The sequence below is a fragment of the Sipha flava genome, unplaced genomic scaffold (genome assembly GCF_003268045.1).
Source record: "Sipha flava isolate LNK unplaced genomic scaffold, YSA_version1 0_pilon_pilon, whole genome shotgun sequence".
Classification (NCBI taxonomy): Eukaryota; Metazoa; Arthropoda; class Insecta; order Hemiptera; family Aphididae; genus Sipha; species Sipha flava.
The window spans coordinates 4,129,521-4,148,220 of record NW_020271713.1 but is presented as its reverse complement, the minus strand read 5'-3'; the positions used below and the strand labels follow the sequence as shown (position 1 = coordinate 4,148,220).

The following is an 18,700-nucleotide window of genomic DNA, read 5'->3' as shown; positions in this document are numbered from 1 at the left end:
CCGCTAAGTCGAACGCAGATGCAACCGGACAAAAACTTGTTTATTGGTTTTGTTTCTGCGTGAGGTTGATGAGCTCGTCGTCACTGAATAACTTTAAATGTGTATATCACGAGAATTACGAAAATAAACCTTTTACGGAACACTGCCGCTGTTTCTACCGCTGCTGCACACTTCAATTAATTCCCATTAAATGACATTGTATATATTATACCGGACCATCTGTTGGACTCGGTCGACGGTAAAACAATATTATATATACCACGTGCGTATAACGCATAAATTATTTTCGGATTTGGGAATGTCAAGACTCTGGGGCCATTCTTATAGTGATGGCTATTATTATATTTAAATTACGTAACGTAGTGCTTAATAACATTATACTGGCAAAAATTTACCGCAAAACGGTATTTTACTTTTTTAAATAATATTTTATTCAAAAATTTGGGTCTAAAAATGTAATTGTATTAAAGTAACAAAAAAAAGAACATCATTGTAAAACTATAAGATCTATCGCTCTGCTCAGAATATAAAATAATAGGAGAAATACGTTTGGGCGCATTTACCTAAAACAGAACACTTTAGGGCGTAAATCTATAAAACGTTTGGGCGTAATATTTCCCTTTATAATAGTACGTTTGGGGACATTTATTTCTTTGCATATATTAACATTTTGTACTAAATCTGAGTCTATTATAGTTACCCAGAAGACACCACGAAGAAGTTGGCTCAATTGTCTTTTAAAAATATTTTGAGATTTTTTTTATTTATATATCATAATGTAATCTACTTAAATTTGTTTCCTAACATTTTTGTACAAATATTTGTTTTTCTTCAGTTTCTTTTTTTAATTTAATAATTATATTTTTCAATGCTGATTATTTTTAAATTGGTCTCTGTTTGAATTTCAATTAATACTTTTATAACATTTTAATGATGTTGCTTATAAAATTGTTGGTTATAATTTTAATGGAAATATTCCGGTCTATTAGTTATTCTTGAGTATATTTTTGATTCTTCAGCCCAAATGATGGGTGGAAATTGTGAATCTTCAGATATATACTTGTCAATTATATAATCAGTAAATTCTATAACATCGGGTGGCGCTATATATATAAGCTCAACAAAACCAAATTCAACCTCATTAGACAATAAAAAACTCAAGTCAAAAAATGTCAAAGTCAAACCCCAATATCTGTATCTTCGGTGTGATATTTCAACAAATGTTTGCAACTTTGTATTTTACGAAACCAACTCGATTAAATAAGACTTTCAATTACTAGTTACAGTACCTATTATGCCCAAAGGTGTTTTCATATATGCGCCCAAACGTGTTAACAATTTTCAGGTAAATTTCTTATACTGCACCCAAACAGGTTATCTTCAAAATAATAATATACCACTGTGATCAAATTGAGAGGTGAATTTTTATTTTCCTCAGTATATTTTTTTTTCTTTATGACGGTAGTCTATTAATAATATCTACGCAAAATTTCACATCAAAATATTAATTAGTATTTGAGGTACGGCACGTTTTGTAAGGTGTTAAAAGTAAATTTTGCGATTTTTGCTATGTTTAAATTTATTGAACAAAGATGTTGCATAAAATTTTGTTTGTGGAATGCAATTTCTGCTGCAGAAACGTTGAGAATTTTACAGAAGAACTTTGGTGACCGAACTTTATCGCAGAAAAATGTTTACAAGTGGTACAACACTGCGAGAATGTTTAGAAGAATATGTTGTCGAATCGGCCAAAAACATGGACTGATGAAGATCACATCAAACAAGTCAAAGAAATGGTGCTTGAAAATCATCGATTGACTATTAGAGAAATCGTTGATAGTTTGGGCATATCATTTGGATCGGTACAGGCAATTTTAATTGATGAATTTGGTTTGAGAAGAGTCAAATCTCATTTGGTTCCGAAAATGCTCAATTTTTTCAAAAAACAGCGCCGCATCGAAGTGTGTAAAACGAGCCTTCCTAACTATCAGGATAAGTTAAAATGCATAATTACAAGAAATGAGACTTAGATTTATGCTTACGATCCCGAAACAACCAACCAATCGAGTGAATATCGTGCCAAAGGCGAGCCGAAACCAAAAAAATCACGTCAAAAATGCTCAAAAATCAAGGTCATAGTGACTATTTTCTTCGATACCATAGTGTGTTACATTATAAATTTCCACCGCCCGGCTGAATTATCAACAAAAAATATTATTTGAGCGTTATTTGTCGTTTGCACGAAACTATTCGAAAAAAAGACCGGAATTATGGTCCAACAACGTTTGGATATTGCACCACGATAATGCACCGTTTATTTGGATATCTACTCATTTCAAAAATTAATAATTTTATCAATCGTTAATTCATAAAAATCTGATTGACAAATAAATCATTAAACTGTGGTCCTATAAGAATAATACAAAATATTCATAAATTTAAAAAATATTATTTAAGCTAAAATATATGGTTTGACAGTTTGTATGTATAAATAATACGAGTACAATTGCATTCTAATTTGTCCCGGTACTGATGCGGACAAACTTTTTCTAGCATAAGCGTTACTGGCAACGTAGTCATGCATAACACATTTACATTTAATATTAATAACAAAGTAAGATGGTGTAACTTAATTTAACTTAATAATTATATTTTACCAATATTTGTATACATAAATTTACCGTTCAAGGACGTTTCAAAGTGGTTGAACATTGTATAGTAATTTATTATTGTGATAGTAAAATATTAAATATTTTGGTGAGGTAGGGAAGGTTCACATTGTAGTCAAGTGCCTATCCTGACTACACCGTGAGCACGCTTATGTTTTCTAGAAATGTTTGTACACGAACATCATATTATGTGTATTTTACAATAAATATTTATGTGCCCCACAATCGAACCAATTTTATTTATTTATCTGTCTTGACAAATCTAAAAATACTTTTAGACATTCCTTGTATTTAAAATTAATTTATTCAATCTCAATATTTTGATAGATTTCAGTATTTTATACGAGTCAATGGTTGCATCTGAAATGAGTACCGAATTTAAAATTACTACACTAGTTGGGTCCTGAATTATTTTAGGTACTAGATACACTAGTTTTGTCACGGATTTTTATAGGTGCTGATTTAGTTGGGTTCTGAATTATTTTAAGTATACACTAGTTTCTGAATATTTTTTGGTAAGTTCTATATTATACAAATATTTTTCTTCCCATTTTAATATCCTTAGGACTGTCTATGATCTATTTAGACCACAGGTATGGTTAAAAATGTTTTTTATAGTTTTTATTTTTTTTTTTTTTTAGTTTCTTTTCCATTAATTTTTATTTATATTATATAATTATTTTAAAAGTTTTAATATTTTTTCATTTAGATACCTATATACTTATAATTACGAGTATATTATATTATACAGTAGATTCTTAATATGTCGAACGTCGCTATCTCGAATTTTTCGTTATCTCGAACTACTTTGAATTCCCCTTGAAACTACTATTACACTTAATAGTGTTTTACTCTAGATAACTCGATATAAAATTAATCGTTTTTCGTTATCTCGAGTTCACAAATAATATTTTTATTGCGGTTAAAACAGGAATTGAGCAGTACATTAGTGCATTACATTGCATACATTGTGCAGTATAGCGATTGTGATTTAGCGCGTTGGTAGTCACGTTTGTAGTCTTTCGTAGTTCGTTTGTTCGTTTGTAGTGAAATGGAAAAAAAGCGTAAATTAAATGTTCTTTCAATTTTGGACAAAGTTCGTTTAATACAGTTAGTTGAAAAAGGTGATCGTAAAAAATGTGAAATCGCCAATGAATTCGATATTCCACCAAATACATTATCGTCAATTATTAAACAGAAAGAGAAAATAATGAAGTTAAATTGTGGAAATATGAAAAAAATGAGGATGACTCCTTATTTGGACATTGATAAATGTTTGCTAAAATGGTTTACTCAGTGTCGAGATAAAAACATACCATTAAATGGAACAATTTTACTTGAAAAAGCAAACGAATATGCACAACAACTAGGACACACTAATTTTAAAGCTAGTAGTGGATGGCTTACAAATTGGAAAAAAAAGACATGATGTAGTTTTTCGAACTGTTTGTGGAGAAAAAGCTTCAGTAGACACACATTGTTGTTCAAATTGGATTAAAAATCTTCCTGATGTCTTAGCAGGTTATTCTTCTAATAATATTTTTAATGTCGATGAAACGGGCTTATTTTTCAAATGCTTACCAGATAAAACATTAATGTTAAAAGGTAAAGAATGTTCGGGTGGAAAATACGGTAAAGAGCGCATTACAATTATGATAGGAGCAAATATGTCTGGAACTGAAAAACTAAAATTATTTGTCATAGGTAAAGCAAAGAAGCCTAGGTGTTTTAAAGTAATTAAATCTTTACCAGTTGACTATAGGTCAAATAAAAAGGCTTGGATGACTTCGTCATTATTTAGTGAGTGGCTTTTAAATTTTGATAGAAAAATGAAACTAGAAAATCGAAAAGTTCTACTATTCATAGATAATTGTACAGCTCATAATCACGATATTGAATTAAGTTCCATTAAAGTACATTTTTTACTACCTAGTACAACATCTATACTTCAGCCCATGGACCAAGGCGTTATACAGAATTTCAAAATGTTTTATAGAAAAGAAATAATCAAATGGTTAGTCGATAATATCGATAACAACGAATCATTTTCTATAAACATACTCGAAGCTATAAGAATGTCTGATAAGGCTTGGAGAAGTGTAACACCACAGACTATATTAAATTGCCTCATAAAAGCCGGTTTTAAAGACGGTGATATAATTGCATTAGATAACTCAACTACTATTTCTGATGATAAATGGAATTTTGTTGCTGATCATCTTAATTTAGACGACAGAAGTTTTTCACATTATGTGGAAATGGACAATAATGTACACGTATGTGGAACATGGACAGATAACGAAATTTTATCAGAAACCATCGAAAATACCAGCGAGAGTGAAGACGAACCACAAAATGAGGAAGAAATCATTTTTACCCAAGTTACAATTCAACAAGCTAAACATGCTTTAAAAACACTAAGGAATTTTGTTGAGACTACTACAGGTATGGATGATAAGGCTTTTTCTGCATTATCTAATTTGGAAGACGTCGTGGCAGAAAGAAGTAATATTAAGCAAACTTTAATAACATTTAATAAAATGTTAAATGTTAAATAAACATTTAAATAAAATATTATTTTTAAAAAATAATAATTTATTCAGTCATTTCAGTACATATATACATTATACATTTATACAACATATATTTATATTATTCTTTTTTTATTTTTTAATAAAACTCGATATCTCGAAGTTTTCGATATCTCGAACTTTTTTCTGTTCCCCTTGAGATTCGACATAACGAGAATCTACTGTATATATTTTTATACTTGATTTTTAACATTTTTGATATTTTTACCAACACAATTCTAATAATTTAAATTGCAATGGAAAAGAAACTAAAAAACAAAAAAAAAACTATAAAAAACATTTTTAACCATACCTGTGGTTTAAATAGATATTAGACAGTTCTAAGTCTGTTAAAATGGGAAGGAAAATTTTAGTAAGTTTTAGTTACTAAAAAATATTCAGAAACTATTGTAATACCTAAAATAACTTAGGACCCAACCAGTGTAGTGTTTATAAAAATCCGGGACTCAACTAGTACACTACCTATGACTATCCCCTAGTATTTGGGACTTAATTCGGATACCTCGGAGTCAATATATCGTGAGTTGTTACTAGCTAAATACACACCATGATTTTTTCACTAATGATTTGATAAGTTTATTTTACTTTTTTTGAACAACGATATAATATTAAAATCCTTAATTAAAGTCTTTGCGCATTTAGGTTAAACATTACCCCGCAAACTTTGATGTAAGTGTAGATGCTGAAATTAAATATCGAACAAAAATTTAATAGTTTATAGAAAGATTGACATAGAGTAATCTGGAAAATATAGTTTCACGAATTCATTCATACACAAAAGTTAAATATTTTTCAATTTATACGTATAAAATTTGAAAAATATGTATTAATACCAAATAAAAATAAATTAATATATTTTAAAAAATGAAAAATTTAAAAAATATAATTTATTTTTGGAAAATTGTTGTGTGAATTAAATAAAAATATTATTAATAAATACATTTTTCTTAAATCATATAAATATATGGAGATGGTTACGTTACTAGTTGGAAAAAAAAACAAAAGTTTTGTATAAATTTACATAATGTAAATATAATAAATATACTAAAAATAAAAATTCCAAAGATAATATTCTTTTTTTATTTACAAAATGCAATATAAAAATTTAAAATATATAAATATATAAATTCAAAATATGGATAATTTGCAGTCAATATTGAAAAAACGCCGAATCTAAAGATGTATGTTAGTGTTTATACATACTTTGAGTATACTAGGGCCATGAATTTACCAATATTTTAAAAAGTTGTTATTTTCATAGCTGAAAAAATCTCTGTTCCTCGTTAAAAAGAGTGAAAAAAATAATAAGTACGAATTCACGAAAAATGGCGAATGTATACAAGTGCAAGTTCCTATACGTATGAAATAATTTAAATCTACTATAAGGACTGTAATTAAAAACATAAAATGTATCAAAATTCAATAATTAAAGAATAGAATCGTTATGCTTGTGGGATAAATTAAAAAATTTTGAATAATTAAAACCAAGAGTACATCATATAATAAGGAACTTTCTCTGTTTTTAATAAACGAACAGATAAAAATTATCAAATAATAATTTATCCTTCTTTCTTATTTCTTTAGTAGGATTAAAAGAATTAACATCTCCGAGAATATATATATATATATATCAATTTATTATTCCACAAAAATACATATAGTTATGACCCTTTGAAATATTAAAATAAATGTGTAAACTGTAGAAAATAATTTGCGGATAGCACTATAAAAGATGATAGCTTTTGTTCTAGTCAATCATGTTTTGACAATGAAAAAAAATCATCATATTAAAATAATGAAATATAAAGAATTTATATTATATATTATTAAAGTTATGTACAGAAGCATTAATGAATAAATAATTAATTAATTAATTTCCTATACAAATGTATAAAATATATTTAAAAAATAAGTCGAAACACTCCTGGATGCACACACGCGCGCAAATATTTATCTAAATCGTAATACCGATATTTTTAAATTAGTAATAAATTAGAAAAAATAATAAAGATTTGTATTGAAACTGATGAGAAATTGGGCCCTGGTGGTTTTTAAAAAATTGAGGAAGTAGAGGGCTGAAGGTGGAAAGACCGAGTCTCATATTGTCTTCTAGAGTGGTAGAGCTATAATACTATACATCTAGCGACTGCAAAATAACTGAATAACGATTCTGGTTAATTCAATAAAATAATCGAGAATACAGCGATTTTGCAAATCGTAACTGCACGTATTTATCGGATCTAAATAATATAAAGAAACAAACTTAAAGATATGCTATTTACATGACAGTTGCGTCAATAATATTATTTTATTAAAATTAATTATTTTTTCATTTTTTCCTTTTCCCATGGAGATTTCGTGTCACCCCTACACTGCGTCTATGTTACCCTCGGGTGACATGCCATCCCGGTTGAGAACCACTATCTTTGAACAAAAGTGATCATAAGCGGATGCCGCAGCATGCCGATCAGAAATGAAAACCAATGGCTTGATAATGTCGACAGTAGCGTTTGATAGACATCGTAATATTAGATATAATTATGAAGACATTGGTCTATTTGGATTTTTTCGACAAAAATATGCTCTTATACTCTTTTGCTTAAAGTTGGACACTCGTCAACAAAAGGAATTTCTGGCAGATAAATAATATTTATAGTAAAAAAAAAAAAAAGCAAATTAAAAATCTATACAGTTTTAAGAAAAGAAGAAAAAAAATATTCAAGGGATGTTAAACTAGAGTATTATTAGATTCGATGTTATCTAATATTACATTATAAGTACTTAAAATTTTAACAATTATACAAGGTATGAAAAAAAAAGTCAAACCAAACGGTTTGTGATTTTATAGATTATAAATTTTTTATTATAATTGAGTTAATTGGACAGTTCATACAACAATCAAATTTTATAATTACAGATTAATCACAAGAACAAAATATATGATGCAAAATATTTCTGTGAAATGATATCAGGTCCATATTTTAATAACCTTTTACAATTTTAGGAGAAACAATAAGTTTGTGTACATATGATTATAAGAATTATGAATCATGACAATACTGTTGGTTTGTAAAGAACGTTTCGTCATTAATCAATGAACCTTCATTAAAATCACTTTAAAATCAAACATTTGTTATGAATTCAAAAAATACTGCACAAGTATAAGTTTCGATGGATATATAGAAAGGGATTTAATAATAAGTATGTTTTCAAAACTTTCCTACTATACACAAAATTTATAACCGTGGATAAAACTAAGAATTTAAACCATCAAAACAACTTTTTATAAACTGACCATTTTAAAATTGTAAAATGTTTTATTTTAAAGGCCGACCAAAACTTTAACTTAGATTTTTTAGAAAAAAATTGCTCTTTGATGTCTTTAGATTTTTAAATAAAAATCTTTGCCAAGTTAAAAATGTTAAAATATTATTACTAACCAGAAAAAATGTTAATAGTCATCAATTGTAGAACAGTCTTACATAATACTGATCATGGGACAATCTATGCACAAAATACGTACTGCTTTTAGTATTATTTTATTTTTTCAGGATTATCAAAATTAGTACAGTATTTTATCCGGTCAGACATAAGAAATATCAAATAATGTAATTTTAATATCTATTACTTTTGAGAATTGAAATAATTTTTGTAGAAAAGCCCTTTGTATTATTTAAGTATTTCGCATTTATGATAGTTGATAAATATTATTTTTCTCAGATTTCAATACAATGTTCCAAATAAATATGTCTTGCCAGATATTATCCCAAGATTTTCTTAATATATCGTATTTCCTATTTAAACGTTGGCGCCCATGGTGACTCGCACTCGCATTAATTTATTGCTGTCGACGACACGGACAGGATTTATACTACGTACGACGTCTTGGGATTGTACGTATCATCTAAGATATATATCATGTACCATTGTCAACCTCAAAAGTAATAATCCTCTACCACCTGCATGGGCACATTTAATGATGTCGCGTCAAGATATGTGAATTTGTAACAACAACGACGCGATCAGAGTAAACATTGATTTTTTTTCATCCCATAATATATATTATATTATTACAATAAAAGAAAATTGCAATAAATAGTATCATGCAATGATATAATTATAATAAATGATTATAAAAAAACACACATATATATATATAAACATATAGGATGGGAAAATGGTGGAAATGAAATGTTGTATATCAAACTATATGAGGACTTTGCATACAGTTCAGTGGTGATATGATTTTATAATTATCAAAAAACAATTATTTTTTTTTAGAATTAATTTAACATAATATTATTTATAGTATTATAAAAATAAAAAAATTGTGTTCATATTAAATACATAGATTAAGAAAATCATATAGATTGCTTTTTACCACCCTGTATATACATAAACGTCGAGGTAGAAAACATTTTTAATAATCACGCTGCCATAATTTGTATAGTATACGATATCATAATTATTAATAAAAACTTTGCATCAAAAATACATTTTGGTATCTATCATTTTAATCACATTTACATGTTTATCCCTTATTCTTATCAGGATTGGTTTTAAGGCATACAAACAATTAAAATCCATGAGGCAGAAAACTCTCGGAAGAGTTTTTTATTTTCGTTCTTGTTAGGTCGTCAATTTTTAAAATACGATATAATATAATATTACATGTAACGCAATATTAAATTGTTAATATATACGAGTATAAGCCTTGCGAGTGAAGTTGAATAAAAATTGATACGAAAGTTGATGACTCTTTTTTTGTTACATAATTTATCGGTTAAAGACGGAAAAAAAGGTCATTTCTTGTAGATATTTATATACACAAAATGCTTCTCGGGTTCTAGAGTTATGTTTTTCTAGATAAGAAAAAATCGTGTTCAACATTGATGTTGATTCTATAAGTTCTACTGCGGTATTTACTGGGGGTGAAAGAGAAATCATTTTGCCTTAATTGAATAACCTAAAACACACTAATTATTATGAACTATACTAGACGAGATTAAAAGATTGAAAACTAATTTTGATCCTTCAAAAAGTCGAACATGCACAAAACCAAGCTTTTAAGGGGTTTGAAAAACTTGATTTCAACTTTTGAGGCTCTTAGGCAAAATAAAAATATAGCCTTTTACTCTAATTATTTTTATTTTTTTTTTTTTTTTTTTACTTATTGTTTATATTTATTTCATACGATAAAAGTTGTGTTCTAAAAAAAAAAAAGGTTCATAAAAATCCAAGGCTCCTTAATAACAAATACTATAGGTAGTTGCCTATCCTGCCTAATGATAAATATGACCTTCAGTGTTTATCGTACGTACGCTGTATGAATATAAGCGTAATTGGCTGATCGATGTTCTTGTAAATGTATATATACAAGAATACGTTTGCAATAATTGCATTATGCGATATTGTATGTATATGAACCAGGGCCGTCTTTAGGGGCAGAGCAAGTAGGGTTCAGACTCTAGGCCTCATACTTTTTGCTTAAATTTGGGACATCATGTTTGAAAAAAGTAGCAAAATTTGTTTTAAAAATTGTTTTATTTTCATAGTATTTAAATTGAATGATTATACTAGGTGTTTCTGAAATGGACTAGGTAAATATGTACGTATGTATAATGGTCATTGTAATGGCTTAATGAAGAATTTATTCAAATTTGTTTTCTTTTTTAAAAATCTTGTTTTATTCAAACTATACTTAGAATGTGAGTGTTTATTTTTACATTTAAGATGAAATTCTAAGAATAATTTGGATAAAACAAGATTTTGAAGAAAGAAAAATTGAGACATTGAATATACACATAAGAGTGAAATAATTTCACTTTCATTTGTGATGAAATCAGTACAGCGAAATAGGTATTAAGTTTTCAACGTAAAAATATTGAAATATCCAATAATAGCATTATTATAATCATAACACATTACCCCTTGTGATGTAAGTAGCAGCAACAGACCGACTTTTCTATTGAATTTTTATAAGTAGGGAACGACTTTAAACACTAAAAAAAATAAAAAAAAATACCTTAAAAAAATATGTAAGTACTTATAACGGAATTTTTCTTAAAAATGCAAAAAAAAAGCTCTTAAATTATATTTAATATTATATATTATATATTATATATTATTATATATTTTATCATACAGGTACAAACAATTATTCAACTCGTTATAATGTTTTCGAGGTATTTTTATATTTTTTTTTCAAATTTTTTTAATGTAAATTTATGAAAGCTATATAAAAATAACTGCTCTAATATATTATTATTTTTATTTATTATTATTATTATTTATTGGTAAGGTAAATAATAGCATTTTTTTTTTGTATTTGTACTAAATTTTTTGTTTGTAATATTAATTTCAAAAAATACGAACCGTGATAATTTCCAAGTCAGAAAATATTAATCCTCTACTAAATTAGATCAAATAATAATTAATAAGATAATTTATAATTTTTAATGAGTAATTTTCAATTGGTTATATTTCGATTATTTATTTATTGTACTCAATAGATAAATAGACCCGATACGATATTTTGATATTGATTAGTGCAATATTTACAACATCAATAAAATCTGGCGATAAATGTCGCAAAGATCGATATGAATGAACACTATTCCTTAAACTAAATATTGCCTTCTCATTCAATTTAAACACATAAAAACGATACGTAATTATGTGTTTACTACAATACTACAAATATTGAACAACTTAATTGATTTGTTTAAATAATAACTAAATATTAAAATTAATCGTATATTTTGAGTGTGTTTGCAGAATAATTTGAGAGAGATCGATCCTTTATTGTCTATATTTTACTTAAGAATATGCGGAAGACATTAAATTGCAATGAACATGATGCGTCTAGGAGACTATGTCAAGTTAATGTTAGTATTAATATCATGCGCAATACCAAATGATATTTTAAATTAAAAATGAATCTTTGTCAAATTTGTTGCCGTCATCAAACTCCATAGAAGCGTATCGAGGCGCAACAAATATAATAAATAAAAACAATAATAATAATAATAAAATGACCAACGTTACTTATTGACTGTCGTGAACTGTGTTCATATCACGTGGAAAAAAAATTGGATGAACAGCGGTTTTTCAATCGTCGTCATGACGAAATCGGTTTGAAGATATCACTTACCGAGACAACGCAATTATTATAATACAATTATGTATGCATCAATTTAAAATTCACATCGGTAGACGTAAATTTAAATTAAAACAAAAACACGAAAAATAAGGATATACATAATATGTATATCATTTATACATGTTCGTTAAGTTTTCCTCCCTAAATTACTTAATCGTTTCAAAATGTCGCCAATATTTTGTAAATTAATTGCAAATAATTGCATATTGGTTTTAACAATTTATTAATAAAAATTCTTGGAAATTTCATTAAAAAACGTTTAAAGACATAGACACCGATTTATCTCAATGAGTTCCGAGTATGCACCAATATTTTGCAAACTAATTTCGAATAATTGCAAATTAATTATTATGATTTGCAAATCATTAGTTTTTTTTCACGAATTTTTTAGTATGCTCCACTTGATTTCTTCCAAATAAGTACCAATTTTTCGCAAACTAATTTTAAATATTACTTAATTTATAATCAAAGTATATATTTTGAAATCTATTATAATGCACATAAACTTGTATCTTTAATAAAAACATTATAAATTTGTTCGAAGGTGAGGAATATTTCAGTCAGGTATAGAACTCATATAGAATTTTATAAATCTGATTTATAAAGTTAGTAAAGAAATGCTCGGTTTTCACGATATCACGTCATATACAGATAATTATACCTACACCTATACAAGCCCCAAAAATACCTATAGTTCTGGCTCGTTGGGTGCGCAAATATAAAATAGAAACGCAAAAAAAAAAAAAAATTACATACGAGTAGATCGTGTTTCAGACCAAATCGCTCGTTGCGTGTACCACGATTCATCATATCGTTCGTGTCTTTACGTACTTATGTTCTACCGTATTATTTATCTGCGTTGGTTCATGATATCGTTTGGAAACCAGTTAAAACGCTTGTAAAAAAAGTATAGGTACTTATATTTCATTATATGACAACGTTTACGACACTATTTATGTACACTTTCGGTACATGCGGCTTGGGTCAAAAAGGGCTTGATAACATTATAACTCTCACTATTATGCCATTTTATAACGGACAACATTTTTATATAATACGTAATACAATGTTTTAAGAGCATATATTTTTTATATTATCATTATTTAAATCCAATTGGTATAAGATTTCAAATTTTAAACGAATGTCATACGAGTTTTGTTTTGGACAAGTTACTGGTTTATCCTGTATGACATTTAAAACGGTATATTGGTGACGAGATCAAACCAAAGTTCCATCAATACTAGTTACCGTGATAAACAGAGTTTTCCGTGTTTTGGAAATACAAATTCTTGATGTACTTATATAATATAGTGCACAGGAACACGTGAACCACCCAAAAAAATTATATACAATATTATTAGATTCCTATAGTAAATTATAATTGTTCATTATGCACATAATCTTTAATTGATAAAAATATTTATTAAAAAAAAAAAAAAAAAAATGTTTTTGCAATTTTTCATGCTGAAAAATATATCTACTAACAATTGAAAAATTAGCGGAGCACACATTCGTTGTGCTCCGGGCAGCCGTACAAAAATTAACTAAATACGTAGACATTTCGGTTATTATTCGTTTAGAACACAATCAATGTGAGTACAGGAAATCTTTTCATCGTTCCGCGTATCGAAACAAGATTTTGAGTTTATTTTTCATGCATTAGGTTATTTTTTTTTTCATTTTTTTTCATTTTACCGTGACAAAGAGCTTATAGATATTAAAAAAATGAAATGTTGATAAATACATTATAAGTACTTGTATTTGTATTATTTAACCTCCTACATAAGCATCTTACAAATTATTTGTACACTTTATGTGAATCTCAGGAGCCACTGCTGCTTCTATACGCTGTACTTGGACCACAGTCGAATTTTTGTTGGATAACATTTTTGGTCGTATAAGCAAATTATGGTTGTAAAAAGAGGTAATGAAGTCAACATCAAATTGAGGAACAAAAGGTTAAACACACTTCAGGGATGAAATAAGTTCACACCATCTTGAATTTCATCATTTCATGTACACGTATATAAAGAGATGGATGGCATTATGACAACGTGTATTAAAACAAAGGTATAGCAGAGATCTTTAGGATTCATGATCACGACGATGAGACGTTTACCACACACAAATACACGAGTGCTTTTACATAATTTTTATCGTTATTTTCATTGAATTTTCCTAGTATGAGAATAAAGTGCACTTGTCTACAAACATTTTAATGAGTAGGTGTGGTGTGTATGTGTATTTCCACAAGTTTTCGTGAGAGAGTGCTTCTTCCTGATAAGGTCAACAGCTTTTACTAGAAAATAATTGCACGTGAGCTTCAGTGTACATGTTTGTGCATGTGAGTGTATATGTGTTATAATAATTAGGTGTGTCAATCATAGACAATGCGGTGAATATACTAGTGTAAATAAGTATTTATTTTTATTATGAAAACCACCGTATTTCTAACAAAAATATTACTAAATTAAACTTCTGAACACAGCTGATACCAACACCTTTTAATTTGTGGTTGAAAGAATTTTTATGGAAAATATGATTTACATGTTAAATATGACTTAATTTATTACATTTATCGTACTTTATAGGATACTTTAAAAATTATGAAAATTTGTAATATAATTTGTATAATATTTGTATAATATTGTTTATATTATTGTTCTCTTTTACTATTATTTAACTCGTTATATTCAGAGATAATTAAATGTCAATAGTTTATGATATAATGATGCCCTTATTTTAATCTGATAATATTTGATTTCTATTTTATTATTTAAATTAAATATATAAAATAATATTATAATTTTCAATTTTAATAACAGAAAAAACTGTAAAACCATTTAAATTAAAATGTCGGTTTCGGTTTACATACAAAATAAACTTAATTATATACTTATTTATACATTTATGTATACTTTATATATAATTATATACTAAATAATTTATACTTTGTTTTCAGATTTTCATCAAGTACAACACTCCACTATCTGATACACTGTCTCTTGAGAGAGCATTCAGTTGAAAATTATTTAAAATACTTATAAAAAGTATTTGGGTGGTATTTTAAATACTTTATTTAAAAAGTTATTGAATAATAACTCAAATACTTTTTAAAAGTATTTTTTCAACACTGACCACGCATAAGCACAATAAAATGTATACCTCATCAACATAATAAAAATATTTCAATTTGAATGTCATAATTTTATTTTTGTATTTTGCATGATATTAAAATGTCCAAAATACACTAGTTCCCTTCACCCGAAATCTAACATCGAATGTCAAGTCAGTTTACTGTCTACGTCATTAAAGTCAATATTATAGTTAGCCAGAGTGTCTCTCAAAAATATGATTATTGTTGATGTAACTTTACCTAATAATGTTTATATTTCCGTAGGACGCTCTGTATATGTTGTTATATATATATGTATGTATGTATGTCCCTAAATTATGTTATACTCTAGAGTATGATATTTGGGCAGTGATGTAGTGGCAGTTATTGTAGACTGTATTATTCCTATATGCTATGATATTTCACCACGAAGTTTTTCGAACGCATGAAGCGTTCGATGAAGTGTGCAATGGCATATTCGCTATGCTGGCGTCAACAGAAGGGTGCAACAGGGCTTACGTACTCCTCGAGCGGAAATACGGAGAGAAAAAATTTTTAAAAAATAAAAAGAATAATACCACCTACGTGAAGTAAGTTTTTTTTGTATAAACCCCTTTCTTTAAAAAAATAATGAAATTAAATACATCACAAACGTTTTTTTCCGGTTGATGTGACGAAATTTTTAGTTAATTTTGTATGAATCAGCTTCCTGAATCTTAAAATAACATCAAGTCGAACTATATATTATTAAATATGACACAAAAATAAATTTCACACAAATGCCTTACATTTATTTATTTATATATATACTCGTATATATATGTACATTTATGTGATAATAGTTGGACATGAAATTCTTCACGTAAATGATGAGAGGTATAAAACGATCGTGTTACACGAATACCGTGAATCCACCCGTTACACTGTTACTTATTTAACTGATTCTAACACAATAATATATATTTTAATGTTTATATATACATAATTTATAATAACATCATCTATAAGTTGTAATGACATTAAACAAAATTTCATGAGAATAAATACATAAAATCAATGGTTCCATCAATGTTTAAAGTAATTTATCCGTAGGTAATAAAATTTAATTTTAGTTATATAAGAAAAAAGTCTGATCGATGGTGATTATAGTAGCAGATATACCATAGGACCGTGGTTCTCAACCAGTGTGTCATATATTACCGTGGTGTGAATCACCAAAATATTATTAATTAAAACTGTAAGCTTTCAAAGTATATAAACATATAATATTATGACGGCATTATGATGTAATAATAAAAACCACATATAAAAAAAAAAAATTATAAAGGCATTCTTATTGATTCCTATCACATTTATTAGAAATATAATCAAATACAACGTTAAAATCTAAATGTTATGTCTCAAAATATTTATATTTATTATTTAATTTAAAAATAATTATATTGTATCGAATTTTTTTCATATAGGTATCTGTTTATAATTTATATTATTCTATAAGTTATACATTCACCTCCATCCGAGTAACGTAGTTAATTATCGCTCCGTGTTTGTTACGATTTTACTTCGGACTTAATGGTCAGTTTTTTGTGGTTTTTGTGTTAAAATCATAAATAATAAGTTGCGCGTTACATACTTGTACCAGCTTGAATCAAATTTCCAAATAATCACCCATCGGGACATTTTTCTCTGTGTCGTTCAAACTATATTTAATCACCGCGATCATAATAAATAAGAGTTTCATTAGCCTTATCTTTATGCGTGACCAATAAGGCCATATATATTATATTTTATAATTATATATTGTAATTATATTTTAATCAGTATACCTGTACAGTGTTTAAAATATGCTCATGCCGTTGCATACAGAGTAACTCTTCACATCCAGCGTGCGATATACACCGTGGGCGAAGAAACTTTTATAGCATTTGCATCAATTAGACCAAATTGGCGAACTACTATTGTTGTCCTAGATTTCCTAATGCCCGCAAATCATTGCACTACATGTTCCAAACCAGTGAAACTCAGGTGTGGGATCTTTGTAAATTCATTTTCCATTCAACTGGTACGTATTAGTACTATATCAATAAAGTAAACTTTTCAAAAGCCAAATAGTTGATTGTGCTCAATTTGTTCACTAATAAAACCAGATAGAAAATCTCTCCTTTATCCATCTAAAATGGGATCTACTTCAAACGAAAATTTATTAAAAGCAATCAATTCAATAAATAAAGTTCAAGGAAAAATTCTGGAAAATAATAAAAATCTTACTGCTTCACAGTCAACACAATTTGCTGATCCACGAAACGATTTCCAGGGTCTATTTAATCAAGTTTCTAGCCTCAAAGCAGAGAATATTGCTCTTCTTAAAGAAATTGACTCCCTACGCAATAGAGTGATTGTACTTGAAACTACTAATGTTTCCTCATCTAACACAGATTCTTTGCCAATCTTGATAACTGAAATGGCTGAACGCGAAAAATGCTCTCAAAATTTTATTGTTCATGGCCTCAATGAAAGTTCATCGTTAATACCGGCTGAAAAAAATGCTTATAGTCTGGACCAGCTTAACAAAATCACTCAGTCTTTTTCTATATCTCTTCCAACGAACTTAAAATTAATTAGACTTGGCCACATAAATGATAATAGACCAAGACCATTAAAAGTTATTCTAACTTCTAAAGATATTACTCTTCGTGTCATTGCCGATTTCAATTTTGGTAAAAGGTCATGTAATCCAAAAAAATCCTATGTCGTCAATATCATTCTTTTGGGATCCTACATTACTTGAACGCAGTGCCATCAGACAAATATACAAGGAACTTGAAGAACGAAAGAAAAACGGTGAATCTAACATTTTCATAAAACATTGAAATGGTACGCCTATCATTGCTTCAGACTTGCGTCCAAATCAAAAAACTAGCTATACCTGGCCCAATAAACCCATTCATAGATCAATGCCACTCTCATGTCAATTTTCAAACTACATGTAATTTATGTCTATACTCTATGTCTATTATATACTATTTTGACTTTGTGAATTATTATCGAAATGTATATAGCCATTCCACAACACTGGTTGTGCTTGATACGCAGCATAACCTAATTGTAAATAATCCTATCCATAATACTGTTAATAATAATCTTAATATCTACTATCAGAATA

General features: G+C 27.7%; 1 protein-coding gene and 1 pseudogene across 1 annotated transcript in view; one reads left to right on the top strand and one right to left on the bottom strand.

The window, feature by feature from the left end:
* Nucleotides 1-18,700, bottom strand: part of LOC112687265 (RNA pseudouridylate synthase domain-containing protein 2-like) — a 403,559-nt gene that overhangs the window by 343,428 nt on the left and 41,431 nt on the right. The window lies entirely within an intron of this gene.
* LOC112694285 lies at nucleotides 3,910-17,629 on the top strand (annotated as a pseudogene).